The sequence below is a fragment of the Poeciliopsis prolifica genome, unplaced genomic scaffold, assembly GCF_027474105.1.
Source record: "Poeciliopsis prolifica strain line A6 unplaced genomic scaffold, Auburn_PproV2 SCAFFOLD011, whole genome shotgun sequence".
NCBI lineage: Eukaryota > Metazoa > Chordata > Actinopteri > Cyprinodontiformes > Poeciliidae > Poeciliopsis > Poeciliopsis prolifica.
The window spans coordinates 12740237-12763496 of record NW_026562386.1 but is presented as its reverse complement, the minus strand read 5'-3'; the positions used below and the strand labels follow the sequence as shown (position 1 = coordinate 12763496).

The following is a 23260-nucleotide window of genomic DNA, read 5'->3' as shown; positions in this document are numbered from 1 at the left end:
ACATCACAATGGAGGAATTATAGCCCAGAGTTCTTGGGATAATTTTGTTGTTTTCGCTACACTGGAGTGTTTTTTTCACTAAGAATGGCTTGCATACCGTCATGGCACAAATATTTAATTATATGTTTATGTGAAATTATGGTGGGGATTACTTTTAAGTCTAACAGGATCTCCACCTTCCAAAAGGTTTCATATCTGTTTCGTCAGTCCACAGAAAATTGTGCCTAAAACATTAGCGATCATCAATGCATTTTGTTTGGTGAATTTAAGAATCAATTGTATTTTCACCATCAACACTTTTTTGTTGTTTTCACATTGGAACTGCCCCATGTATGATATTCATGCCTTCTGTATTCCTCATTGTAAAATCATAAACACTGACCCAAAATGACACATGTGAAGCCTTCGGTGCTTTAAATATCCTGGGTTTATTTTTGACCTCATGGATGACTCACCAGTGTGCTGTTGAGCAACTTCGGTGGGCTGGCCACTCCTGGGAAGATTCACCATTAGGCAATGTTTTCTTCATTTTCAGAGGCTGGCTCTCACTATGGTTTGCAGGAGTGGATCTTACAAATGTAATTTTTACCCTTTGTAAGTCATAGAGGTCAGTAACTTTGTTTCATGTCTTCACTCTCAATTTCTTTGCAAATGTTTTTGATGAGTTGCTTATTGAGATAGTTTAGTCCACTCCATGCATGTATATTTTGGGTGATTTTGTGATTTTACAGATCATTTAATAATCCAGCCTGGCCCCGGTGTCTGAAATTGAACTCAGATGTCCAGAAAATTAGAAATTTCTTGTTGGGTGGGTTTGTTTTTGGTTCTCTCTTTTCCCTTACAAAATGAAATAACCATTTTAAAACTGCTTTTTGTATTAATTTAGGTTATTTGTTCCTGCGTACTAGATTTTTTAATCTTAAATACATTAAATGTGACAGCAAAGCATAGTCACCTATATATCAGGAGGAACTTCTTTTTCACAGCGAGGGCCAAAGACACACAAAAGAAAACACACGCACGCACACGCCCACCCATATGTTGATCATGCTTCTCTGGTCAACATGGAGGAGGATTCTTGCTGCAGCTTTAATTAAGCAAAACCTCATTCTCCTTTGGATAAGTTTTATTGCAGAAAGGGGGCAGGTAGAAGGTATTTTTATGTAAACACAATCATATTAAAGATTTATTCATTCTTATTTCATTAAAAACTGCTTTAAATAATATATCTAGACATTGTTTTTACTAATAGTTTTCAGACTGTGGCATGTGTTTTTAAGTATTTCAGTAAATCTTTGCATGTCTGTATTCCAGGTTTTTCTTTCGATGAAAAACAGTCAAAATATGTCTGTAAATGATCAATTTACAGTTATTAAAAATGTAAAGATGTCAAAAAAGTGACACCATTATTTTAGATTACTAAAATCTACTAAAATCTTAATGTCTGCAAAACTACTAATATGTTACTTTGAAATTTATTTTCCCATAATTCAGAACTTGTTTTGCAAGTGTTGCCTTTCACTGACAAGAACAAACATATTATAAAATTACCATATAAATAAATAGTAAAGTACTATAACGGTAAACAACTGCTCTGAATGGTGTAACAAACATATTACTAGGCATGTAGTGTGGTGTTAAGTCCTTTTCTTTCCCCCAGTAGAAAGGAAAGGGCTGTCAGGACTATCCCTGTCATGTCCTCTTTCTTTGGCAAGTAAAACTCCAGCCTCATCTTTTTCTGAAGCACTGGAATCTCACAGTCGTACTCCCACAGCTCCATCGATGCCAACATGCTTGTAGACACTGTCATTGTGATTTTTCAACCTGGTCTCAGTTTGTCTTCCCTTGTTCGTGCAACACTTTGCTCAGAGCCAGATGACATCAAGCAAAAATCAAGGATGAAAAAACCAGAAGAGATATGTTTCTGGAACATCTTGATTTGTCTGTTCAGTAATAATTATTCTTTGTGATGGGATTTTAATATAATTTTCACTGAAGATGAGACAAGCTCTAAATGATAAATCTTGTATTTGTTCTTAAATGTGTCTTCCCCTTATTTGCTTTTTATGTTTGGTTATTAATTAAAGCTCAGCTCTCCACTGACTGACTGTTCTTTAACCTCCACTGCTGATCATGACCTTTCTTTTTAACAAGTTAACACAAGTCTGCTGTATAAGTTTGGCCTCTTTTCTGAGATTGATATCAACAGATTTGCAGCTTTAAAACATCTGAAGAGAACAAGGCCTTCTAAGATGGATGAACTTTGTTAAGAAAAGATGATAAAAAACGAAAATATAGTATGAAACCATTATACCTAGTGTTGTTTTTCTTTTGTAGCCACTTATTCATGAAGTGTCGCAAGGGTGCAACCTAGACATGTCACCAGTCACAAAATATTTTCATCTTAAATAAAAATACTCAACATATAATTAGTTTTGATATGAATGTGGGCTTGAATAGAGTTAACTAATTACATGTAAAGCTTCATTAAAGCTCTCTGATGTCATTTAATTTTATTAAACTGATTTAAATACAAATTGGTTTTGTTAATCTCACACTTTCATGAGTGCATCATCTGTTCAGTCTCAATAAAAAGAAATACTACAACTTAAAAATAACATTCACAAATGGCCTATTTGGCTTTTTGTGTAAAAACATGCCTCAGTATTTCAATGGTGACTGATGAATTATGTAATCTACAGTTTTTATTACCTTTGTTTTGTATTCAGACAATAAATGTCAAATGTGATTCATTTCACTTGCATCTTTTTTTAGGTCTATTTTACTGTGATATTTTCAACATGATTTTTCACTTAAACCCTGAGTTGTCTCAGTTCTACATTTCAAAAGTTCCCTAATTAGCTGTGATCTCCTGGACTATAACTGATACATTCATTGGTTGTCTTTGGTCTCTGTGAACTTTGCTTCATCATGAAGCGATGACTCAGCTAAATTTTTCAGACACACCGTTTAAAAGTGTCCGTACTCCTGCAGCTTGATGTGACCTCAGGTTTCTGAGACTTTGTTCTTTGAGAGAGGAACGTGGGAGTTGCTTCCTCTTCTTGTGGGAGAAAAAGCTTATTTCCAGTGCCAGCTCGTCATGCACATTCTCTCTTTATCCAACTTCATATCTCAACTACCATCTCAGGCACTTTAAAAATCTTTTCTGTCAGATATGGACTCAGAGGTTACTGAAGGCTGTAGGGCATCTCAGCCACAGCAAATGAAGAAGCTTCAAATACCAGCTGCACACAAAATTCCCTACTGGGCAAACCTGTTGATATTGATCTTCAGCTGAGAATATGGCCTTTTCACCATTTCTGGCTTTAACTGATAAGATTGATAAGAAAAAGGATATAAATAATTTTCCTCACTTCTGCTCTTTCTGTGAATCATTTTTGAAACCACCAACATTGGCAACATTTGAGAACTACTGCTAAAAAAACATTCCATTCTAACTTTTAATAAATACTTCTTTAACCCGACTAACAAACAGAAAAGGCCACATACACAGAAATACCAATGCAAACTGAGCAGACTCTGGTTCACTATGATCCTTAAATACCTTTGATATAATTGAACAAAGGAGTTATTTGGGTATGTTACCTTAAAGGCAGGAATCCTTTGAAAATGAAAATGTATGTTTGGTGATATTAAATGCATGGCAACCCACTTAATTAAACCCTGAGTTGTTGCAGTTCTATTCATGTTGCAAAATATGACACAACTTCAGTCAATGTATTGATTGTTGGCTGTTGAGGGTTCCACCAGTGGCTGCTTGTCATAATCTTTTGAACTTTGTTTTGATTTTCACCAGAGTGTTGAGCTTTTATGTTGTGTTTCGGTGCATTCGGGTGATTTGGCGTTAGTCCTGAAGTGTTCCACTTTAGCAGGCTATTTTGTATCACTGCCTTTCCAGTCTTCATTTTCAGATACTAGTAGGCTGCTGAATGAGCCCAAGCTCCTGGAAATTGACCATAATAACCCTTGTTACTCTACATAATCTATACCAGGTGCCAGTACTTTTCGTTAGAAGATAAGTATATATCTTAATCAGAGAGCATCTTATTTATGCGGTCTTCTAAAAACCAATGCCTCTGAGACTGGGTATGATTTTGAGGTGTGTACTTCTTTCCAACCCGAAATCCAGCAGCATGTGAATATGAGATTGTTTTTGCACAGAAAGCAGAATGCCCAAAATATTTTTAACTTGAGGGGGAAAAAGGGACTGGACAGCATGCTCGGCAGTGAGCTGCACTTTCTGCTTTGTTCAACTTGGTACAGGGCAACACTGCTTTTCTGTTGTGCAACATATACAATAATTCTTTCTGGCACCCACTGCTTCTTAAAAGCATGTTGCCTCACTGAAAACATAAACAGAAAGTTGCTATCTACAATAGATTGTTTATAGGTGTGTCAGACAAATGTCATGAGGTGACTTAGAATCACAACTCTGGAGATTTTAGCTAACTAATTTACCAATGATTTACCAGTGAAAGCACATTTCCATCTGTTGAAACGATATTCCAAAAAAACAACAACAAAAAAACAACACATCATTCAGTACATGTAACATTCAGTACATGTAGAGGTGTTAAAATCACAATTTGGCATGTTTTTGAAACATTTTCCATTTTATTTACTACTATATATTATTACTCTATATGCTTTGTGAAAGTTTTGCTTTCCCATGTTGCATTTATTTTTTGACTTTTATTTGCTGGAGGTACCACAACACTTTTCACTACAATGCATGTAACTGTGCATGCAAGTCCAAACCCAGATAGATGATTTATACTACAATATAATGTCTTTAAAATGGTCGGTGTTAATATATAGACATTTTTAAAATAAGCCAGTGCCCATATTTTAGAATAAAACGTGTTTAGATGTCTTTGGAGTTGTTTTGAAAGTTTAACAAAATGTTCTCAACATGCTGCATGCAGCATGTTGAGCTAACTTTCATTATACAGGATGTATGGAGTTCGGGCTCATTGGATGCTACAGGAAGCCATTTATTGATTTCTCTCCTGCACTTTCAGCTTGATATTGTTCAGGTGAGTAATTCACCTAAGTGCAACCAATTACTGTTGAAAGATGTGTTCTCTTGCACAAAGTTTGGTTTGACCCAGCTTTTTCATTCCTATCGCCTCATGAAAAACCTAAACGTTCCCAAATAGTAGACTTTGTGATACAGGGGAGTTTTGTTTTGTTTAGGTGTCACTTTTTAAAGCTGTGTCACAGAACATTGCATTCTGTACTTGGTTGTGCCAATTTTTTGAGCAGGAAAACAATCTGCATTTTTTTCAAGTATACAACAGCACTGTATTGTATTTATTAGGTACACTTTAGTACCGGACCAACATACTGGATACTGGATATTTCTGGTACAGATACATGTACCATTACACCCCTGGTATCTGGACATATCAAAATCTCCATTCAACACTTTTTTTTCTTTTTTTTTTTTTTGCAGGCTCTAGTTTTCCTGATATGACAGTAGGCTGACAGGAAGGAGGTAAGGCCACTACAGCACGCCCTCCATTCAACACTCTTAATGGTCGGGTATATAAAGATGTAGCATGTTTTTATTGAATGTTGGACATATGCTGAATATCAAAAGCTCTGAGAATTAAATATATTTTTGAATTGAGGAACTGACATTTTCTAAAACATATGTGTAATCTGCATGCTTTTACACATTTGTGTGTTGGTTTACAAAGAATCTATTAGATGTAGATGTAAGTAACTAGAATATTTTCTAACTTTTAAACTTCTGTCAGATTGCCACAATCTTAAGGTTCAAGTTCAATATTTTTCGTTGAACTTCATGGTAGCTCAGTCATCTTTAACATTTCTGGCTGTCAATCAAAAACTGTTACAGTGGGTTAATTGGAAGAGACACCTCATTTTCAGCAAGTGTATTCTACCAGATAAAAGAATGAGGTTTGAAGATTGGTGACCTTGTCAGCTGCAACAGCATCGAGTAAGAAATGATGGGCTGCGGTGGTTTGCTGGGGCTTATGGATTCTCAGTGCTCAAGTGAAGACACTGCTTATTCATGTTGCATATGTGTGTGTGCGTGTGTGTGTGCGTGTGTGTGTGTGTGTGAGAGTTTGTGTGTCTGCCCTTGTTCCTTGTTTTGTGCTCCATGTGTCTCATGGAAGTAATTTGGCTTGAATGTGTATGTGGCTTTGTGTTTTTATGAGCTCCTAGTCTGCAGAGGGAAGGCTGATCAGACCTCGAGAATATCCTATGTGACAGCACATCAAGACCAGCCTCCCTCTCTCCTGACATTCCCCTCTCATTACCACTGCAATTCTTTGAGTGTTCATTCATTGTTTTTTGTTCAAGTCCCTGTCTTGAAAAAGATGATGTGACAGCTATTGAGCTCTGAGAATTTAGAGTGCAACCAAAAGAAATGGAGAAAATCAATGTAGGAAAACAAACAAAATACGTAAAGAACAAATGCAAACTTAAGAGAAAATATCATACATCCGAGTTATGTATTCTGCCTGGTGTAAAGAAATGGGAACTGCAAATAATCACATTTATCTGATGATGAAATTATTGAAAAAAGTGAGAAATATATTGCAAGGATGCAAATTAGCAAGAAATATCAACAGATTTATTTCTATCGAGGAAACATACATGTAGAGAAGCTGATTGGACAAATCTTGTTTTAATTTCTAACTAAACCATGCTCACTGGCCAGTGGTGCACCACATTCTGAATTGTACTTAAAATGCTGTTGTGATTGTAAGCACTACAAATATTGGACGAAGTACTTTTCAGCAAAATCAGAAGTGCACAGATTTGGCTCTTTATTTTTTTCTGAATGAGTGCATCAAAGTTCTGTGCTGCGATTGCTGTTCAGGTCCCCCTGCAGCAACATCAGCTCTCCTTTATGAATAGCGCACAAGCCACTGTAGATCACAGTGAAACCAATTTCGGAGGTGAGTCAAAGGGAGCTCAGATTAAGCTTGCATAAATTCAGATTAAGGGTACTTCAAACTTGGTTTTACATCAGATATATTCCCAGAAGACAAATATGGATTTTTTTATTATAATTAACAGAATTATTATATGTGCTTACATCCTTTTTTCAGTGTTTTTGTTTTATATCACCCTGGCATTATGTGTTATAAGCCCTTTTAGCCTGTCTTGTAACGGTGAACATAAAATATGCAGCCATACCAAAACTAAAACATTAGGAGCTTTGATCGTTCCTCTCATAAATTATTCTCATCACCTCAGCTTCTGTGATTCATTTATGATCAAATTGAGCTGCAGCCACATACAAGGTGATGATGGCAAAGATAAGCTAAGAATATGTATGATATGAGAAGATAAATGCCTATTGATCCACAGAAGCTTTCACTGGGTAACTTTACAGTAACCTACTGACAAAATATAGAGACAATGCCTTAACATACCTTTTGCATTTGTTGATCTTCAAGCAGCAAGGTGGTTTGCATAAGCCAGTGGTGCCCAAAGTCAGTCCTCAAGGGCCAGCATCCTGCATGTTTTACTTCAATCCCTAGTTTAACACAACTAGATCAAATGGTGGCTCATTAGAAGGCCTAAGAAGAACATTGACATACTGAAAAGGTTGTTATTACCACCAGGGAGAGAACTAAAAATTGCAGGATGCCGGCCCTCCTGCATTTTTTGTTTCGACTTTGGGCACCCCTGGCGTAAGTTTCTCCACCAGAGTTTCCAAGGCAGCCTAATGCTGCAGCGACCAGCTCATGGTAGCTGTTTCACCTTCAGACCTTAGCTTTGAGTTGTGCTACGAACAGAGATATTGCATTTCTCTTGCCACATCAAAGGATATTCATTTGGATTCTGAAATGTTGATTTGGATATTTTAATTGCTTGAAGTCACTTGAACTGTGCAGGCAGGAATTTTGCTATTTTCACTTTTTTCAGCTCAGCTAAATAACCACATTCAAGCCAGATATACAGTTGTAATTAAAGCCCTATTTTGCACTGGATTACACTGCAACTACGTTGCGGAAGGGAAGAAAAGGACTAAAAAGAATAATGTGATTTCTCATCAGGAAATCATTGCAGTTTTTAAATCCATGTTGTCAAGATAAATCATCTTCCGTGGCAAAACAACAGAACAATCATCACTGTATTCTTTAAAGAAACAGCTTCTTTTCTTTTATTCCTTCTACTGCTCGTGATGTCACCCATGTTTTTCTTTATCTCCTTTATCTTCAATGCGTTTGGGGGCAACCTCTGAATGAGGCCATTATCGTCCCCATCGGCATTCATTACAGATGACTAAATATACTTTACAAAAGCTTTGCAGTGGACCGGGCAGAAGTGCCTACTGTGAGGAATGAAAAAGACAATACTTGCAGGTGTACAAGCTGTCTTGTCATGCAACTTTAAATAAAGTATTTTTTTTCAGTATGTTTAAAATTCACTTACCTTGAGTTCTCAGATATTTTATGCAGATTTGTAGTAGTTTGATATTCCTTTCACCAAAACATATCAGCAGTTATTGTAGCATTTTGACTTTGTTTTTATTGTTTGTTTCTACTGATTGACTCTCCTTTCTAAAAAGCAATTCACAACAGCAGGTGCAGGATTTATAAAAGTGAATTAATCCAGGAGGGTTTGATTGGGTGCAAAGTGGTGATATCATTGGTTTAAGTGGGACTCAGAAGAGATCTGAGCTGATATTGAGTTGCAGTACCAGAGTAGCAAAGCAATTCTGACAGCTCCTCTGGAAGAACAAATTGACAGGAATGAGAATTCATCGGCTTTGAGTTTTTATGAAGATCTTCAGAGCACTGCAATTACTTCACCTTATTTTTTTGTGTAACCAATTGTATAGGGACTGAATTTATTCAACAACTAAAAGAGTAAAAATGTTACTGATTACCAAATGGTGTAATTCAATAGGTCAAGATCTTACATAGCACATCGTAGTTTCACTGCAGTTTAACATACTTTTTGATTGACTTTATCCCTGAAGGATATTTTCTTTTTTTTCTTTCTGTACCTTGGAACTAAAAGCAAATCAACAAATTTTAATTTCATGGTTTTATAGTTTAAGCTCTCTGAATTTGATTGTGTTCATAGTTTTTTTCTGCTAAAATGTCATTTATTTTTATGAAAGGTGGGTTGGTGAAGCTTCCAGTTTTCCCCCTGTAGCCTTTTGTATATTTTCAGCCATGATACAGGCTGTTTATAATTCATAATTAATCTTTGTAAGTAATAGTCCATTGATAAGATGTGTGTCAATTCAGCCAATTCACTATGTGTGTTGATTGGTGCTCTTTGATATGCAACAGGTGCTTCTTGTCAGCATGAAGGGTCCGATGAAGGCTCCGCCTCACCCCACCTGTAACATAGAGAAGGGACAGGGGCAGGAAATGAATCAGATTCGAAAAATATTCCATCAACTGCAGATAAAAATTTGGGAAACTGTGACATCGAAACTTTTAAATGAAGTTGTTTAGTCTTAAAAGAGAAATTTAAAAACACAACTAAGTAATGAGTGTGATTACACTCCACAAGGAGGGGTGGTAAAATGAAATCAACACCCATAAATGTGTTTGTCTGTGACCTGAATTCACGACAGTCGTGAGATGTCAAAGCCCAGAAATTACACATGTTGAAGCTGAATTAAGTACTAAATTAACTGAAGTCCTTAATTTTTAGCCATTTACCTTTCAGTTCATTTGCAAATCCTGAGTCATAAAAGGTCAAAACAATTACGTTTGCATAAAAGCTTCACTGAAACAGTCAATGTGGTTTACACCCTGCAAAAAAAAAAAAAACAACCAAAAAGTGCCACAATTCTTATCTTTTCAGTAAAAGCTCTTGTTTTATCTAGTGTTAAAGACAACAGATGTTGGAGATGAAGGACTTAATAAATAAAAAAATATCTACGAATGAGGCCACCAATCTATTTCATCCACAGAGTACAGTTAATGAAGAATTCGATTCACTTGCATCCACATCTTCCTTCTGTCTTTCCAAGTTGGAGGGTTGTGCTTTTCCCATCAGCAAAATGAAGGTGAAGGCTTGCCCTCCAGGCAAATCTGATGTGTTGGATTTCAATGAGGGTTCTCCAGAGGCCAAAGTCGATGAATAACCTCAGTAGTGCAATCGCTTGAACTGACAGGAAATGCCTGGGAGCAGAATAACTGCAGAGTCGATGCAATCAACTCACAAAATCCCACTTTTACATAGTTTTTTTTGTTGTTGTTTTGTCAACACTTAAGGAGCCAAAACTTAGGTGTCAGGCTGTTGGAAGGTAAGTGGCAAAGAAAATAGTTAAAGACACAACATTTTGGCAGACAAAGTTAAATGCAGTTTATTTTTGTTATCAGGATGACTTAAGACAGATGCCAAATGGTCTTTGGGGAGAATGACACTCAAACACTCACTTCTTTTATTTTTCTGTTACTGGAAGAATTTATTCACCTTATAAAAAAGTATGTCTTAGGGAATATGTTTGAAATGTTTATTTAATTTTTGAGCATTAATTGAACTGCCTTGAGGTGATTCATTTTGTTTATTAATGTGTCCTTGAGTATTTCTGAGTGCCCAAAAATATTCTGCCTGGCAGGACGAATATTTCTTGGTACCCAGAAGCAGTAAAGGACGTATTAGTAAAAAGATCTTACCTAGTGTATAAAAGCAAGTTATGTGTGAATGCTACACACTGAATAGTGTAATGACCACACCAACTCACCATAACTTTCATTATTCACATCGTTTAAGAAATATTTGAAGAGTTTTGATTGGATGAATATTCAATCTAAAGGCTCATTGGAGGTGCATTTAGGGTGTTGAATTTATTTTTCATTACATTAAACATTAATACATTTTATTTGCAGAGGAGTGTATTTATATGGCATACTCAGCCCCTAGCCTTTTCTATCCTGTCATAGTCTCATATTCTGTGCCAATAAAAGAACATGAATAGAGAACATTTCAGGCTGAGAAGTGGATCTTAGAATTATAGTCAAAAAATTTACAGAGAAATGGAAAATTAATTTGACAGACCTAAATTTTCTTCCAGCTGTTTTTTATTTTACTTTTTTAATATTCCAGGTGATTATACTTGGACTTGTTCAACTCATTAATAAAGTACTAGACCACATTGATTGAGTAAATACATTTCTGTTCAAATGGAATAATATTCAGTAAATTAAACTATATGTTTATAGAAGTTTCATTTGTCAGAGTGAAAGTATGTTTTGACAAAAATGATCGCTAAGCAAGTGTAAACATCCTCCTTTTTAGTACAAATTGTGATGCTTGCACTGTTTTAAAATTAAACACATGTATCATATTTGTCATATTAATTTATTATCAAGTAACTCCTGTATTTTTATTTACTGTTTTTTTTCATTTAGGAGTGTAAGGATAAGGGGAAATATTGGTGCTTTTTTACCAATTTAGTTTAAAAAAAAATGCAAGATTTTTTTATGTTACATTTACTTTTAAGACCAACACAAAGGCGTGAAAAATGCTTCATCCAAATAAAATGAATTGAAATGCCAGATTCTAAAAGAAGAAAAAGTGTATGTGGTATGAATATTTTTACTCAGTACCAAACGTTCTATCAAATAATTGTAGAAAATTAGTTTTTGCATTTTTTTTTCTCCCTGCTCTGGCTTCCCACCCTGCTTCTCTTTTCTTTTGCAAAAGGTGTACATCTGCTCTGACCCAGGTAGGAAGAGAACAAAAGAGGTCATAGAGCTTTTAAACCTCAAGACACACAGCAAAATGTGGCTTTTGTGTACAGCTACCTTTACACGAGGCCCAGTACAATCAATCTGGAGTATTACAGTTGTTCCATAGTTTCTAACTCGAGGCTACATTGTTCCTCTGGTTTATTTTCTCCAGAGTATACCCTTGTACAGATGCATTGACTAACATTCTTTTTTGGTTTTCGGACAATTGCAAGCAACCTTTTAACTTTAAGTGACTTCTGAACTACAAGACAAAGTGTTTTTGACATTTTTAGCTAGTTTAATTTGGCTTGCTTGAAAATTAAAGTCAAAACAAAATCTAAAGTTCCACTTTTTAACTGCTAGTATCTCCAGTGACCAGAAGCAAACATTTAAAGGAATGATGTGTACTGCAGAACCGATTAAAGACATTCCACCCTCAATTGTGGAAAGGGATTGCATGACTGACCACTGAAATCCCATGCAAAATACTCATTTTGGAAGTAGCCAAATTCTGTTTTGCATGCTGAAGTGTACCTATGATGACAATCAACAATCCACACAAACAATGCATATGGCACCCACATTATAAATTAAAATAGAGTTTAAGCAGGGTTCTGCTTGTTGATAAATGATGATCAGCCCTGTCACCTCATGATAAGTAGGCCTCTGGTTCTGCTCTCCTGGGACTTGTTATGTTAGATTAGCATTGCATTGAGAGGAGGCCATGCAAACCAGGTGTTCATCCCCATGAAGGTTAGAAAGTACTATGTGTATAAGCAAATGATGCCGTGTGCATCTATAAACATGATGTAACTCCCCCTTGTTTGTGGAATCTTCACTAAAAGCAAGGTAGACACAAATCTGTTATTTGCAAACCAAGAACAGAGAAGTGAAACAATTCAACATATGAAATAAGATGGGAACAAAATAAATGTGGAGATTTGTCAGCAAGTTTATTCTTTTCAAAAAGCAATAGTATGATATCAAGAGTGTCCTTTCAATGAATGTGAAGTAGAAAAAAACATTTAAATGTTTATTTTTCTATGTATTAGAGGTTAAATTTTTCATTTATAAAATGATTAAGAATAACAGTGACAAAGGTATGTGCAACAATATTACTATTCTTTTTGAAAAGAAATAAAAGAATATAGATTGTTTGTTGAAGTCATATAACAATAAGAGCCTTCAGGGGTTTAAGAGAAAAACACAAGTGCTCTGTTGTTGTGGCTCTCTTCTCTGCAAGTTTTTGTGCCTCCAGGTAAGGAATATTTAATATTTTTTGCAGGGGAAAGAATTTAGCTAAATTTGGCAACAAAAAGAGGCAATCTAACAAATCAGTATTTTTTTTCAAAGGTTTTCACATTTTGAGATCTACAACAAAATAAGAAACCTTGAGCTGCTGCAGATGAGAAGACGTGGGTATAAACTTGCATCATCATTTTTGTTGACTGTTGTTTTCAGTTTACTACTTTCCAGTATGTTTGTTTTAGCATTTTCTTCCTGTTCTGACCCTGGCCATAGCTTGTTTATTTGTTTTTAGGTCCACGTTTGTTTGTTCTCTTCTCCAGAGAGAATGTTTGTGTCTCAGTCTTTAGGATCATTCTTCCCTATGTCTTGCTGTGAGGAATTGTCAGTTGCTGATTGAGACCTATCTGTCGTACCACTGTTTAAAATTTTATGTGGATCCCAGCAATAGGCAAGCAGCTTTTGACAAGATTTCATTTGCTCAACCATCACACTTTTTTTTATTAAAGGTACTTGTTGCTTTCTATGGGATTTCTAATTTTTAAGAACTGTGAACAAACACATTTAGATATTGTAACTTGAATATTGAAGAAGTGTAATTGCCTTTTTTTAAACAAATTTTTTCTTTTGTCTTTTTCTCATTTCTAACATTTATTGAGTGGATCATCCGCTTCTGTTTTCCACTCGTGGTTTGATGGTTCGTGGTTGAGAAATCCTTGCATGTCTTGAAATCTGTCATTACAAAAATAATATCTTTAGAATGCTTTCATTTTTCTAATTCTGTCTTCAATTTTAATGTTAATCAAATCCATTTTGCTCCTTGATAATAAAGCTGCATCTTTTGTCTTTTGCAGATGGTCTTTGATTTAAAAAAATAGATCAGGTGACCATGTAAGGCACTTCTATTTATAAGATATTTTTCTGATTAGTTATATAATTAACCTCACAGAAAATTGTGTCAAAAATAATATTCTACCATTAAAAGTAGCACCATAAAAATAAACAATGCACATGACAGTTTGTTCCTATGACAACACTGCCTTTAATAGTCAGACTATTAAATTAAAATTAGGTCAGTATTTAAATTGCATCTTAATAAAAATGCTAACACTGCAGTGAGCAATCTGGGAATTTACATTCTATTTTTTCATTGTTGCAAAATATAATGTTTCACACATCTGGCTACTTTGAATGCACAGTTCAAAGCATTTATAAAACATGTACAGCTCACAGCTCATTTTAATTACAGTGTACTTAAAAACCCTCTTAAGCAGCAATGAACTTGGCTCATGAACCCACTCCAACAAAATGATAATTAATGAGACTGGGCTCAATGGAGTTACTCCAAAATGTGTCTCAATGTCAAATGTGAGAAGCAGCCCAGATACAGTAAATGTGTAAGAAACAAAATGCATTTTTAGCATCAAGCTGAAATTATTATTTTTTTACCCTCTACCAAAGTGTGGAACATAAAATACTCTGCATGTCTACTGTGTTGAAGCAAAATAACAGCACTGTTCCAAAACCACTGCAACCTCCTATTCAGAATAAGGCATCTTTAATGTTGAATAATTAATGAAGATGGGATTCGAATCAGAGACAAACAACCTCTATTTTGCCAAACCCTGGAAGCTGCGAATGGCTGTTTAAATGTACGGGTTAAATCCATCCTGCATGATGGATTTATTGTATGAGGAAATTTCAATGACTTGTGAGTTTTGTCATTTCTTACATTTCACAAAAGTATTATTCAATGGTTGTACAGTAAAACATATAATAACAAAACCAAATTGCTCATCTACAATCAAGATCCTATTTTATTTCAAAGCTGGAGATACAACCAATGATTATCAGTGTGGTGCTAAAAATACTTGGGAAATTACTTTGTTGGAATAATGTTTTCAAAGAAGCTTGTCTTATAAATAGTGATAACCCAGACAACATTTGCTTGCATTTGTGTGTATTTTTATGGAACAACCGAATAGTACTCATTGATTTGGCTGAAAACAAGCTGCTTTAATTATATAAATGTGCTGCCAATATGGAAATTAATGAAATTTTCTCTCCAGATATTTTAGGGTTTAATGGCATCTTCTCTTCCAATGCTTCCCATATTCAGAAAGGTTCTGCAGCTGTAAATCAATTCCATCCTGTGAGAGCAAAGAGAAAATTGTTGCTGACTCCTGGCCTTGTCAGAGAGGAGCCAAGACAAAAGCTGACTTCTGCAATTTGAAAACAAATCCAATCACAAACATGTCATAGCAGTTTATGATGTTATTTACAAGAAAGTTGATCACATATTGAAGTCTGTAAAATGACCATCTCATTTACAAGACACAGTGCACATTGATCTGAGACAAAATATATATATTATTCATTTTGTATGTTTATTTAAATAAAAAATAAACTAGCAAGAGAAAAGTCTGTGAAAATAAAAGAATATGCAGTTTCTGCATCTGCAGAAGACAAGATAAACTTCAGGTGAATATGAATGAAATCTGATCTCGAAGCCTTTTATTTCACCATCATAACAAAGGGTTTCTAAAGTATCTTCTGTGCTGGATATAGACGGCTCCTAGTTAAGTCCAGTATTGTCAGAGGTTTCTCAGTTAGTCCCTCAGCTCCCAGAACTACTGTTTTTCCACCAAACCAGGTGCTTAATTGTGCTCAACTGTCATCCCAGGTCATATTCAATCTCTACAAACAGACAATCGTCTGACAGGGTTGGAGCCTTTGGAGCTTACAACTCCAAGGGCCGAAAGCTACCTCCAGAATATTTTAATAGGAAGGTGGAATTCTTCCTCTCAAGTTTTCTTAGACTTTCAGAGAATCTTTTTTTTTTTCTTAAAATGCATTAGGTTACAGTTTTGAATACGTACTGTATCAGTTGTAATAAATGAAGATGTCTGATCCACTAAATCTTTGCAGCTCCTTCATATCTGAGGAAACAGAACTTTGTTATTCACAAACGTATTCTCCTTAAAGTGGTGCAAAGTGAAGCATCTCTCCATGCTGACGGTTTGCCTGCATTTTAAGGCATGCACTCAGAATTAGTGCATTCAGTAGTGATATGCATTTATATGCATTAAAGCTCCGGTTAAAATCATATAATTTGCAAAGGCTAGCACTATTTAATAGGCTTTCTTTTATTTCATACTTGCATCAAATTGGTGGACATTATTGTGTGTGCTTTCCCAGTCAAATATATCATCAGAGTCCTGTTTAAGTCACTGGCTTATGTTCAAAATGCACACATCACAATTGTTGAATAAAATGTCTACATACCCTTCATACCCTCTCCAGTTGGATATCTTATTAGTGTTGTGCTGAGGAATCAGGAAGGAAAACACAGGATTCATTGATATTCAAACCAAGAAAAGTATGGTTTCAATTAATATTTGATATTTTTTGAGCATTGCGAGGATTGGGTGGAACTGATAGACCTCTTCACAATCATTTACAGTTGCAACCAGTTAGTCCAATATTTTCTAGTGTCCTGAAATGAACATGTATCACACATAAAAGAAAATAATAAAAAAAAACTTAGCTGAACTTGAAAAGCGCCTTGTAAACCAAGGTGTTTCGAGGCTAACACATAGATGTTTAGTGAAAGAGAATTAACTGACTTCTAAATGGAAGAGCATTGCACCTAATGTAACCTTCACCATCTCTGTCTTTTCTAGCAGAAAAGTGTTGACATTATGCTTGATTATATAAGGGAAAACAATTTTAAAAGTACGATCACATGCTTTAGCATCATTGCATCAGTGCACACCAGTTTTGTGCTTCCTTGGGCAATTCCATGATGACTGCTCTGATATCTTATTCTGTCAGTAAGATAATGGCTCCCGGGGCTTTTCAGTCAGTAGGTATACATACCTCTATTTATTTCATAGCACTCAAGCACAGGAGCTCTCAACAGGTGATAAAAGACTTGTGGAGGATTCCTGCTAGTGTAAGCCCTATAGGCATCACTGTTAATAAGACTAGACATCACCTGCATGTTTGGAATACAAAAGCACTTGCTCCATTAAGTTGCTTTTGGTTGGTGGTCAGCACTAGGGTGCATTCTGAAGCTGAAACTGTGAACGTGCATGCATGTGAAAGACAGAAATAAGGCAAACAAGTTGAGATATTTTTAGGGAAAACATGCACAACACTTTCACACAATCCAAAATATGTTTTGCCCCAAAAAAGTGGTTTGATAATGTTAAAATGCACAGTGCACAATTGAAACGAAAATACTGATACAACTGGGGCAGTAAAGAGTATTATTTATTTCACAGATGATTGATTAAGTGGAAAACACACATTTAATGCCTGCAATAAAACATTTGCCAATCGCCAGAATGTTGAGAGAAAAGATAAAATGGACTTTTTGCTGAATGTCCAATGCTTTGCAGCTTTTTACTGCTCACACGTTGCATTTTATTATTACATTTTAATGGTCACTAACATAAAAACTATGGCAACTCTTAATTTTGAATACCTGATTATGTTGAGCTAAACAAGCTTGAGGCCAAAGTAAGGACATCAATATATTTCAGATTTTACTGCTGCATTAATGGGTTTATAAACATCAAGAGACACATTTTATATCACAGACTTCACCGACTGTACACTGATCAGTTGTTGCTGACCAGATTAATGTACATATTAAGTATCCACAGCAGCACCTGCTTTAAGATATTAGAATTGTTTTCATTTGGAAGAAGCTGTAAATATTTTCTCTTATGTACAGAATAAGTGTCTGCTTTAAAGAAACAGAAATATAGAAAGTGTCCGGCCTGTTTCGAATAATTCACCGTCCAACTCAGACTTCCAAATCGACTATTTGCTTTATTGTGGGACTGAATGATTCATGGGATGCACTGTGCTTCTCTCCTCAAGCAAAATTGTGACCCACCTATTAAGTGCTTTTATGTCTGTGATTTAATACTGAAACTACTCGCACAGTTTTCAGTCACATAAGAAAATTTAAATTTAAGGAGTCAGTTCTGTTGTAAATAATAATTATACCTGGGCTATCTCCACCAATTTGGAGGGTCCTGGAGGGCATGAACTTCTCTCTAATTGCCTCACCACAATTAATAAATAATAATAATCTATGAACAAGTGTATGAAGGGAATGCCTAATAGCTTACTGTTAAGCAGAGCTAATACTTTCTGTTCCCGTTTATTAACCACTGGATACTTCTGTCTCTAAATAATGTGTTCCTAATGGCTTTGCAATATGAGACTCCCAGGCAAATGCATCAAAAAACAAACTCAGCAAAAACTCTGGGAAGGTAACAAATTGGTGTAAAAAGGAGAACTTGCAGGATGTATTTTAGTTTTTAAATTCTCAGTTTAATTCAGTGCCATGGAAGCTGAGGAGCCTTTTGACATCACTAAATAAGAAAGCATTTTTAAATTTGTTAAATGAGAGTTACTTACGGTAAGTAATTATTTTAAGCATTCCTGAAAATAAGGAGTTGTTCAACAAGCACATAACATATAATTTCTATTTAAAGTGAATGCTTCCCCCAGCCCCTGAGTTCAGATTCCTTCCTATAAAGTTTTAGGAACTAATTGCTGTAGTGAAGATCACAGTGAAACTTGGAAAGATAGGAGATGAAGCATGTCCTTAAAAAACTTTTCCTAAGCCCAAGTCCCTGAACCGAAGTAGAGAAAGAGAATTGGAAGCTTGTGGCCTGTGGAAGATGGATGCTATGGATTTGTACCATACAATGGGCTGTGTTAAACCACTAGGGTGAGCATTCATGAATTCAATTTGCAGCAGCATACAGGATTCTTCGGGAGCTGCAGTGGGAAAGTTGTATAGCACAATTTAGATGAGAACAATAAAGGATGACTCACATTTTGTCAGCATTTGGGTCTTCTGACAAAAGGCTTATTTATAAAAGTTTTTCAACTGATTTGCAATTGGAAGCAATCAAAATCGATGTTGTCTGTTGTTTCATGTATTACTCTTCTTTTCAAACCACATTAGAATTTTAAAATGTCATTTTAGACCTTTTTATTAACATTGAACTGTAGACAAATGATTTTCCCTTCATCACTATCCCACCATCATGTTGGTTCCTTCATGACAGGTCAGGCCTACAACCTTCATAACAATGGGGACTTTATGATCAGAATGGGTTTAAATGCCCCATTTTAATTTTTTGTACTAGTGTCACTACAATAAGCAATATTTTGTCCCTTGAATTGGTTGAAGGTTGCACATTCCTAAAACACCGATGACGGTCCACTTTCTCCGCCTGAACCTACTGCTGCAATATATTTCAGAGAAAATTGACCTATTCAAAAACATTTTGAGCATTCTGAAAATGGTTCATTCATTCTTTCCTGAGTGTGAATGTCTTTCACTCCATTTAGATGAATAATATTCACTGTGCTGCATCAGAGGATAGAAAATTAAATTATAGTGTTATCTGGGAAAGTCACGGTTCTGGGAACTGTCTATCTCCTTTATACTCTCCCTCTTTTCACTCTGACTCAGCTTTACTCTAAGAAACTGGGCTGAATTTAGTGCAAATAAATAATAAGGTTTCATACAACAATATCATACTTTAATTTAGTTCTTACATATTTGTACAGATGAAATTTACATAAATAATTGGATTAAAACTGAACCAGTTTTGAATTTTATGCACAATACATCCTTGTAATTTTTTAAAATAGCACATTGCGGCAGACCTGCTTACTTAAATTTATTTTTCCACAATAGATAGGAGAGGTAAATGAAATCAAGACCTACAGCTCATGTTTAAACACAGCTGACATCTTTCACATTGTCTTCGAATGTCCGACCTTCATTATAATACCACTAATGAAGTGTGGTTATCAAAACCCACAATCAGTGTTCAAGAAGACAAAAGTACTCAAACAGACCCTCCTTCCAGTTATTTCTGGCTACTCAATTTAGAACAATTAATGTTATGGAACAACATTATAAAACAACAAATCTGAGTAATATTTATTTGCACCTTTAAATAGTTAAACATAAAAACATATATTTCTTTATTTTTTAATTCACATATAAATGCTTTTCTTAGTTATCATTTTTAAAAGATGCCAAATCTGGAAGGAAAGAAGTAAATAATAAGGAGTTTAAGTTTGAACACATAATCACAATGACTATTCTCTCTTGCAGCTACTAACCTTGGAGTAACAACACAGTAGAAATGTTTTTCTTTTGAAAGCAGGGCTATTTAATAACTAACCAGTTTCAATTGTCTTAGCATCTCCATTTGATGTCAATCCAGATCAACATTTCTTCAAGTCTTTGAGCCAAAAGCTCAACAGCATGATTAATGACATGCTAAATTATTTGCTTTGTCTGAAAAATAAAACTCAGTTTAATTACATTTAATAATAATGTTTCTTCAATTATTTTAAACCATGAATAATCTATTAAAACCACAACATTGGGGCGTGCTGTGGTGACGTAGCACGACCCACCTGGGAGGCCCTCAGTCCGTCGCAGATTCGTTTCCGGGACCTGACGATATTTACCACATGTATTGCTGCCTTTTCTGTCAGCCTACTGTCATATAAGGGGCACTAGAGCCCACAAAAAAACTCTGGATGGAAAAAAACAAAACAAAAAAGCAACAACAACAACTTAAAGATTAAATATGAAGGGCAACAAGTTCTTACATGGTAAAATATTAAATATATTTATTTCACCATTAGATTTTATGGCACAACAAACTTTCACTATTGTCAGTTTTAATCTGGACAGCAAGTCAACATTGGATAAAAAAATCTCATCAATTGCTGCAGCATGTGACTGTGGAATATATGCATATATATGTGCATGCATGCATGTGTATGTGTGCGTGTGTGCTCTTCAACGGTTTTCAGTAATGACGCAAGAAAAGATTATTGAGAAAATTGTGACGCTTTTAGACGTCTAAAGCAGAGCATTATGTTTGTTGGCAGTCAATATCATCAGATTTGGATTGTGTGTGAATAATAGAGTGGCAGCAATTGACTGAAATAAGACATCAATAAAGAAACATTAGCATGTTTATTTATTGGTAGGTAAGCAAGCATAGATCCTTGCTTACCTGTCTCAAACGCTGTCAATCTTATGTCCATTGTTGTTCTGCCAAAAGAGGCATAAAAAATATTCAGTGGGTACATATTTGTCATCATCAAAAGAAAGTACTGATTGACAGTCTATCTATCCAGCATCACCCATAAAATCCAACGAGTGAAGCATAAAATTAAAATGAAGAGCTGATCTGTATTGTGATGGCTCATTTCCTTATTCCACATCCCCGCATTAATTCTAATTATACCCAAGCTGTCCCAACTTCCTTTCTAGGAGAGGTTTCTTTCTCGGGTTTCTGTCATAGCTGCCTTTCCATGATAAAATACCAGGGAGAGCCAATATTGCTCACTGCCAGAGATAGGCTTCACACACATCTGGAGGTCTATTTATCAAGCAGTGCCAACACCAGCATTCTGAAGCCATGTACTATATACCCTTAAATCTGTTCAAACAAACACAAACAAGCACTGATACACAAATTATGTTGGCCATTTTTCAGTGCAATTATTATACATGCCTATGTAAACAGGGCTAAGTAACTGCAGAATGAGTTTAGGCTGAACACAAAGATTACAAACAACGCATGTCCTGGAGAGCCAGCAGGAGACTGTTAGGTCAGTGGGAAGGAATCGGATCTGAAGAAAAAATGTTTTATGATAACATTTGTTTTCTTTAACAATTTTTTAAATACTGGAAATGAAAACATCTTTTCTTCAACAAGCTTGACTTGTGTGCTATTTATTTCTACAGCAAACTAAATCCATAAGTTAACGCCTGATTCTAGAATTTTTGATCAGATAGTCAATGATATTTTTATTTTTTTTATATTGATCAACCTTCTTTGTAAATGTTCAAATTAATACCTCTTAATCCATGCATGTGTTCCAGTTGTCCAATTCTGGGATTCATACTTCTTACTTTGAGTCAGAAGGCTTGCAAATTTTTTTGAAACCTAAATACTGAGCATAAACTTAAAGATTTGTTTTCAAGTTTAAGAAGTATAAATGTTCTGATCACTTAAGAGAGACGCTGGGTGAAGTGAGTGAGCGTATCAAATTTCTAAATGAACAAATAATGTTTTTATTTTTAAGAATGTAAATTGTTGTGACTTTATTTGAGACATTCAATGATGTTGGAGGTAAAGGTTCCAAAATAATTCAGTTATTTAAAACAGGAATTTCTTTGTTTCCTTGTTCTTCAGATTTATGTTATTTAGGTAGCACTGATACCAGGGAGAGCCAATATTGCTCACTGCCAGAGATAGGCTTCACACACATCTGGAGGTCTATTTATCAAGCAGTGCCAACACCAGCATTCTGAAGCCATGTACTATATACCCTTAAATCTGTTCAAACAATCTGAAATTATAATTTTTGTTAAAATAATACACATAATCAGAAAAGAGAAATATTCTCCTTACTTTCTAAAACCTTAATAGAGATAAAATCCATTTGTAAATCATAAGTACATGAATAAATAATAAACTCATTACCACCTATTAGTGGCATCAGTAAAAATATGTGAGACCTCAATTAGAAACTAGATTACATTAATATTGTGGTTTTCTTGACTCTATCTGCTAATTGTTATTTCTGGGACATTTAGTTGTATCTCACTGAAAACAATTATTTTGTGACCACCCGTAGTCTGCACATTATGTTCTCTGAGACTATAAGGAAAAAAATTTAGCTTCATTTTTTACTTATTATCATGCTCTAAATATTTTTCTGACATGTTCTCATGAAGATTTAATTTCCGCCTCTTCGTTTTGAGTCTGGACATTCAGAGAAAGTCAAATTATATGGGCTGCAGCTCCAAAGACAATCTCAAAGAATTAGCATCTGAATATGTATTATGCTCCAGCTTCCCACACCAGCAGACTTTAATTTAAATATAACACTCACCCGAAGTCCACTAACTCAAATCAGACCAGGGCACCATTTTATTATGTTATGTCTACAAATGTTTTATTGCAGAATTGCTGAGGGTTACAATAAACCATTTGTTGAAGTGTAATGGATTTTTTTGTTGAAATATTCAGTGTAATAAGATTGTGTTCCATATGACTGGCTGAACTCTCTTGTGGATGATTTTTATAAGGATGCACTTTCTTTATTGCTAGGTTTTAGAGAGGGTAGAGATACATTTTCCATATCGAACGTCATATTGACAGCTTGGTTTCAGCTAGAAGTGGGGATTGAAAGGTATCTCTCTACTATCACACAGATTGGAGAAAATAAGC

The 23260-nt window shown here is 35.2% G+C and overlaps 1 long non-coding RNA gene across 1 annotated transcript in view; it reads left to right on the top strand.

The window, feature by feature from the left end:
* Positions 1-496: 496 nt before the first annotated feature.
* The window catches only part of LOC129364145 (uncharacterized), a 47279-nt gene continuing 24515 nt past the window's right edge, over positions 497-23260 (top strand). Inside the window, exons 1-3 of the long non-coding RNA XR_008606406.1 lie at positions 497-607; positions 4947-5057; positions 5477-5518. This is a non-coding gene — a long non-coding RNA (uncharacterized LOC129364145). The remainder of the gene's footprint in view (positions 608-4946; positions 5058-5476; positions 5519-23260) is intronic.